Source organism: Leptonychotes weddellii, chromosome 5, assembly GCF_054177405.1.
Source record: "Leptonychotes weddellii isolate Sample4059 chromosome 5, ASM5417740v2, whole genome shotgun sequence".
NCBI lineage: Eukaryota > Metazoa > Chordata > Mammalia > Carnivora > Phocidae > Leptonychotes > Leptonychotes weddellii.
This window is the reverse complement of record NC_138373.1, coordinates 42,512,160-42,519,673: the sequence shown is the minus strand read 5'-3', so window position 1 is coordinate 42,519,673 and position 7,514 is coordinate 42,512,160. Positions and strand designations below refer to the sequence as shown.

Sequence of the window (7,514 nt, the reverse complement as noted above, 5' to 3'; positions counted from 1 at the left end):
CCAGAAAACCTTGGTACCAATATATCTTCCCAATATGCCCTACAAATCTCTTGAAATGTATAAAGAGATTGTTGATGATTTTTTAAAACAAATTATGGGCAATTAGCAAGTTCTAACCAGTTGATTACAACTGCCATTTTGTTTTACATTATTAGAGAAATAAGTTCTGCCCCTGCTTCTTTATGGATTTGTGTATTTCATTTTATTAAAGGAATGGTCTATCAATATTTCCCTAAGACTACACAGTGCTCTAAGATAATTACACCATTTGAAATCATTTCAGATAGCATATTTTGGATAGAATCAAGGAAAAAGCAAGTAGCACAAGCTTTTCATGTAAAAATGACTTACTGTTCATTAAATGTAACTGTTTAATAAACATAATTCGGGATGCCTGGGTGGCTTAGTCAGTTGAGCATCTGCCTTCAGCTCAGGTCATGATCCCAGGGTCCTGGGATCTAGTCCCACATCGGGCTCCCTGCTCAACAGGGAGCCTGCTTCTCTCTCCCTCTCTCTCTCTCTCTCTCTCTGGCAAATAAATAAAATCTTTAAAAAAACATAATTCATTAGGGGTGCCTGGGTGGCTCAGTGAGTTCAGCATTCAACCCTTGATCTCAGCTCAGGTCTTGACCTCAGGGTCACGAGTTCAAGGCCCACATTGGGTTCAGTGCTGGGTGTGGAGTCTACTTTAATAAATAAATAAATAAATAAATAAATAAAGCGAACAAACATAATTCATTAAGTGATAAATGTTTTCAATGTATTAGGGGCAACACTTGCCTTGGCGGTAAAAATTTATGTAACTACTCTATCTTTATCTGCGTTTAATGGCACAGCTGTTAAGATGAAAAGAAATTACAATCACACAATAAGCCCCATTCATACCCCCTGGACAAGGCCACTTTTGTTATTTAAGGTGGTTTTCCATAGAAATAATGCTCAATCTTGGGAATATGGGAGGAAATTGATTCCCTTTCTTCTTCCTCCTCTTTTCCTCCTCCTCCTTTGCTGCGTCTTCTTATGTTCGCCATTACATAATATTGATGAGTGCCCTTTGCCTCATTATAAAACCCATAAGCTGTTCCCTGTGCTTCCCTGGTAAGAAATTGGTCCCTGTGCCGCATTTACAGAGGGAAGAGAAGCCCTTAGCGTTTGACCATGCTCAATCACGGCCAAAGACTGGCACATAAGCAAAGCTCACTTCTTATGTCCAACAAAATATTCCTTGTAACCCTTGCACGTTAGTGTGACGTCATAAAATATCTCATGTCATTGATGGCGGATGTCAGAAAAGGGAAAGATGACTTTCAGTTCTGGAACACTGCCAACAGAAGGTGGGATTACGCCTGGCTGAACCAATGAGGACAACACAAACTTTTCCATTTTTTCAGAGCTTTACCTCAGTCTCAAAAATGCTGAGATTTCCCCTCTCCTATTGGTAAAATCTCACCGATGCACTTTCATTGGCAAAAATCAGCGGAGCTCTTTAAACTATCTGTATGGAAGCAAGTGAAAACATGGGATTAAATCCGTTAAAAAAAAAAAAAGTCAAGGGCGCCTGGGTGGCTCAGTTGGGTAAGTGACTGCCTTCGGCTCAGGTCATGATCCTGGAGTCCCGGGATCGAGTCCCGCATCGGGCTCCCTGCTCGGCAGGGAGTCTGCTTCTCTCTCTGACCCTCCTCCCTCTCATGCTGTCTCTCATTCTCTCTGTCTCAAATAAATAAATAAAATCTTTAAAAAAAAAAGTCAAATCAAAAGTCAATAGAATGAACACCCTTCTGCTTATTCATTACAATGTCATAATAGACAAAATACCTGCGGCACTCCAGTCACTTCTGAAAGGAAACTTTTCTAGAACTTAGAACTCAAGCTTATTTTTCTGAAAGCTCTTCACAAAGAGAATTGAATCAGTTTTATAAAGAGTTCAGGAAGAAAAACATTTTAGGGCCTGAACTATATATAATGAACTGTATATAATGTGGGGAAATTGTTTACTTTCCAAATCATCTAAATGAGAAATTTGATTTGTTTGCTCACTTAGGAACATCTCTGAAATGTTCATGTTTAAAGTCATCAGAAACATCAACATCATAAGCAAGCTATGAAGAAAACTCAACCAGCCAAACAGTAAATATTTACTTGAGCACCTACTATGTGTCGTCTGGGGCATGAAATAGAATGGTCGCTTAGCTCTTGCACACGGGAGTTCGTCCCTTCTTTGTTTAAGAAGTTTTGTCAAAACTTTTTCAAAAAATAAATCTTTAAATTCAAAATGCTTTATTAGTCATAAAATGATAAAAATCTTCGAGCTGAAATGGACCTTAAATGTCATGTAGTCTATACTCTGTTTGACAAGGTAAAGTTACCTAATTATTTTCACAGATGTATAGACCCAACTTGCCTCAATGCCATTTTGCAATTATAAAATTCTAACTGACCTGTAGAAATATCTCGCAAGTGAGTTTCTGAAAGTCTTTAGAATAAAGTATACAGTCCTTGAAGCCCGTATTTTAAAATGTGTACATAAACCAGGAAGCCAGGAAGCGAGTATTGAATTACTCACATTGGATTTTCTTGGCAGCAGTGCTCAGCTTTTCCAAGCAGCTCTGCCGAAATCTTGGGCACCCACCAGGTGTGGTTCCTCAGAAAGCCATCGCATCTTCCTTTCAGGTGACTAAACAAACAAACAAAAAAAACAACTAAAGCCAGTTTTTTAAATCAGGCGAGTAACTTGGAACACTTACGAGACACGTTACTGCATATTTCGTTATTATTATAAATTAAAGTATGAATCTAGTATTTACAGAAAGAGGTTATGTAGAGAATATTTACTTCTGAGCATTGCTTCAGAGTTCAAATCACAATAACACATTTTGCCCGGAGGCAGTATTTATTCTAAAAACCTCAGTGCTTTGGAAGTCACCAAAAAAAAAAAAAAAAAAATTGATAGCACTGTTTTTGTCTAAGTTTGATGAAAGTCAGCTTAAAAAGAATTTTGAAAATTATAAGCTTTTTTTTTAATTAGATGGTGCCAAATGACTGAATTCATTGAACTTTTCAATTAGTTATTTGGGTAGCATTTAGACATGTGCTAGTTTCACGAGGAATGTGTAATGCATATTAAAGATTCTAATTAATCATTCCAGGTTTGAGATCAAGACCATTTATGCTCATGACTTTTCTTCTGCCTTCCAGGAAGAACAAACTGAGATTCAAATAGAGTGGAAAAAGATGATAATGTTGTACAAGGAGGAGCAGATCAACAGTCTTGGGTAAATTTGCTGAAAATATTCAACAAACACAAAGGTAATATTAAATAATCCTACCCAAATCCTGTGGGTACCTACTGCTGAATGTACTGTGTATTTTTAGGCTCTGTGCCTTTGCTTGTCCTGTTTTCTCTACTCAGAATTCTCTTTCCCACCTGGTGAGCCCTCTCTACTCTCCCTTCAAATGCAATGCAAATATTGCTTCTATAAAGTATTCTTCAATTCCCCCCAAGTCAGTATTAATTACAAACTCTTTCTGAGTACACATATTTACTACAACCTTTGCCACATTGTTCTATTAATTATTTGTGCATTGTCTTCCCTCATTTCACAGTGCGATCTCCTTATTCATCTTTGTATCCTTAACTGCAGAACACCACTCCTGTGTTTGAGGAACCATTCTAAACCTGTACAATACTGGTTTGCACACTGGGGTCCTGAGGCCAGCCACATCACCTGATTCACCTGATATCACCTGGGAACTTACAAGAAATGCAAATTTTCAGGTTCCACCCGAACCTCCTTGAATCAGTAATTCTGGTGCAGGGTAGGGGGGGTGAGTAGGGAAGGGACAGCAATGTGGGGTTTTACAAGCCCTCCAGGTAATTCCAATGCATGCCAAAATTTAGGCTTTATCTCTAACAAATCCCGAGGTGGGGAAATGTAGCTGGCAAGAGGACGCTAAGCCCTTTCCCCTGACCTTAAACTTGTCCTTGGATCCTCTCTCTCCCACCCACCCACTACCAACACACATCTCCCTTTAAAACTCTAACCGATGGCAATTTCTTTTAGTTTAGCTGATACAAGCTATGATTTTCAGAAACTTCTCTAAATTCAAAGAACAAAGGCTTAAACATGAAAAAAGAATAGGAAACAAAATTTACAAAGCAACTGATTACCCTGTAGTTAACTTTAACCAAAGGCAGATACTATCCTACTCCACATCCTGCCTGAAAACACGATCAGTTCTGATATTCTAGAATACCATTATGACCTGAAATACGGCAGACTGAGATACCCCAACACGACTTTATAGAGCAAACCCAACTGGGCAACATGGAAATAGCCCTAAGGGTACAGAAGTCAGGGGGCCAGACTGACCAGCTCCTATACCTTAAGCAGATTATCAAAGTTTTCCAGCCTGTTTTTGCTCCCATAAAATGGAAGATAATACCATTGAACACATGATCATCTAAGAACGAAATAAGATCATCTCTGGGTAGGTGCTTTATAATCTATAAAGCATTAAAGCACCATATATATGTCTGTATATGATATTGGAAACTATATTTATAATTATACTGAAGTAAGGCTGGCTTACTTAACACTTATATCACAAATGTTAATCATGTTCCCAAAGATTAATTTTAGATTTCAATTCCAGATAAATTTTCACTTCCATAACATGTGTTATGTTTTCCTTACTTTACATTTTTTAAAGATTTATTATTTTTTTTTTTTTGAGCAGGGGCTTTGCCTGCCTTGTTCTTTCTTTCTTTTTTTTTTTAAGATTTATTTATTTATTTATTAGAGAGAGACCATGAGAGGGGAGAGGGTCAGAGGGAGAAGCAGACTCCCCGCCGAGCAGGGAGCCCGATGCGGGACTCGATCCCGGGACTCCAGGATCATGACCTGAGCCGAAGGCAGTCGCTTAACCAACTGAGCCACCCAGGCGCCCCTAAAGATTTATTTATTTGAGAGAGAGAGAGAGAGTGAGCAGAGGGAAGAGCAGAGGGAGCATGAGAGAAAGAATCTCAAGCAGACTTCCCGCTAAGCACAGAGCCTGATGAGGGGCTCGATCTCACGACCCTGAGATTATGACGTGACCTGAAACCAAGAGTCAGACATTCAACCGACTGAGCCACCCAGGCACCTCATATTTTCCTTGCTTTAAAATGATACCTCTTTATTGGAGAAATTTGGGAAAATATGGAAAAACAAAAAAGAAAAAAAGAAACACCACTTGTGATACCCTAACCAGAAATAGTTAAGATTTTCCATTTTTATATAAATTTTTGGTATAAAATTATAATCATACAGTACATAGTATATTGTAATCTGTTTTGATTTGGAAATATTCTCCCACAAAACTATTTCTACTAGCTGTAAGTCATCCATCCGTATGAAGACACCAGAATTTATTTCACTAGTATTCTTTGTAGACATTTGGGTTGTTTCTAGGGCTTCGCAAGTGTAAGTGTACTTTTTGTATATTTATCCTACTATCATCTCTATTTCCTGAGAATACATTCTCTGAAACAGAATTGCGAGGTCTGTGCTTATGAACACTTTTTTTTAAGTTTTTTTTTTTAAGATTTTATTTATTTATTTGACAGAGAGACACGGTGAGAGAGGGAACACAAGCAAGGGGGGTGAGAGAGGGAGAAGCAGGCTCCCCGCTGAGCAGAGAGCCCGATGCGGGGCTTGATCCCAGAACCCCGGGACCATGACCTGAGCCAAAGGCAGAGGCTCAACAACTGATCCACCCAGGCGCCCCTGTGCTTATGAACAATTTTAAGACTTTTGAATCTTAGTGCCAACTTGCTTGACCAAAAAGTGGCACAAATTCACACTCCCATCAACAGCAAATGTTAGTGCTTGATTTTCCCCATCCTTCACAATATAAGGTGATTATTTCTTCAAGCTTCACCAGTTTTGCAGGGGTGCAGGGTTATCACATTGTTTCCACTTACTTCATTTAATTACTACAGAAGTTGATATAACTAAATCATGAAATTCATTTTGGAGTTAACACGCCTCCAAAGAAGACTTTCAAAAGCTTAAAATGGGAAAATCGTGTGGGACATTGAAATTTTAGTTATCAGAGAGAAACAGGGAAATAATGCATATTATCACTAATATCAAAAAATAACTTAAAATCTTAAAACTACAGATTGTAAATAATTAAATTTATATTACCGATACGCACATGCAAATGAAAATAGATCATATGGCCTAGCATTGGACTGGGAGTTCCACTGGGAGGAGTAATTCAGGAAGGAAGCTCTGTAAGGTTAAGGTTGAGAAAGAAAATCTGGGAAGTAAAAAAGAAAAGAAGTTTATCAAGATCTATATGTGCTAGGTAATGTGCCTGTGGTTTTATGGAAATCGACTAGTAATTCAATGTTAGTTCTGTAGAGACCATATATAACATGAGTTACACAATACATATATACACACAATATATACCTAAGGGTTGTTTCTCCATAGGATGAACAAGTTTTTTTTTTTTTCCAGTTTCAGATATTTATTATTCAGTGTAAACCCCAACACAATACACCAATATGATTTTGTGCATTTAGAGGGGAAATATTTCCTGGATAAGTGGAAAATTGTGTGGATCGCTTCTGGAAGACCTTCATTCTAAGCAGCTTTATAGTGAAACATTTCATTTAGAAGTCTGGACCTTCTTTCTTCAGTTTGCTGTAATCTACATTCACTGAGTAGAACTTGTATTGATCATTGGGACCCAGTTTGTTCCAGGGTTCTGGGTTATTCTTCCTATCCCAACTGCCATCTGGATTGAACAATGCCAAGTGCAAGACATACAGCACTACTCCGGTACCTCCTGCCCCAATAAATACGAAGAGAGGGATCAAGCTCGGATGCTTCTTGGCCTGACCCATGATCTGGCGTAACATGGTTGCTGCAGAGGCCTTCTGTCCAGAAGAAAAAAACCAAACGTGCAAGGCCCGGCACTAAATAATCCCTACACCGAGGATGAACGGACATCCCAGGATGAACAAGTTTTTTTAATTTTCCTTTCATTCACGTGTAGTCTCTAATTTTTATACTGTAAACTTCTAAGAACATATTTTTAAATATTTCTTTTTAACTACATCTTAGAAAGACATGTCTGGGTGGTACACGGCCCCACGTTATCAACATCGCCTGAGCTACAGAGGGACTCTTTCCCATGCAGATACACAATCCACGTGCAGAGTTTCTAGCTCTTCTGCTCTCCTCTCCTCCACTCCATGGCCTGACATCACAGAGACTTCTTACCTCTCCCCCTCACTTAACTGCCCCCCACTTTGGTGTTCTCCATGTGGCAAAGTGGCCAACACTAATCACCCAGAGCTATCACCGCTATCCCTCTCTGAAAGGGGAGTTCTTTCTCTTGACTTAGTTTACTACTCACACTGGCTACCACTTCCTCTTCCCACCCGACTACATGCCTTTCTTTCTTCCCAACCTTCAAACAGTTTTGTGTTCTCCTTCCTGTCTTGTCTTCCACTCTTCCTT

General features: G+C 38.9%; 1 pseudogene; it reads right to left on the bottom strand.

Moving 5' to 3' along the window:
- Window positions 1–6,489: 6,489 nt before the first annotated feature.
- LOC102742467 (cytochrome c oxidase subunit FA4 pseudogene) lies at window positions 6,490–6,986 on the bottom strand (annotated as a pseudogene).
- Window positions 6,987–7,514: the final 528 nt, after the last annotated feature.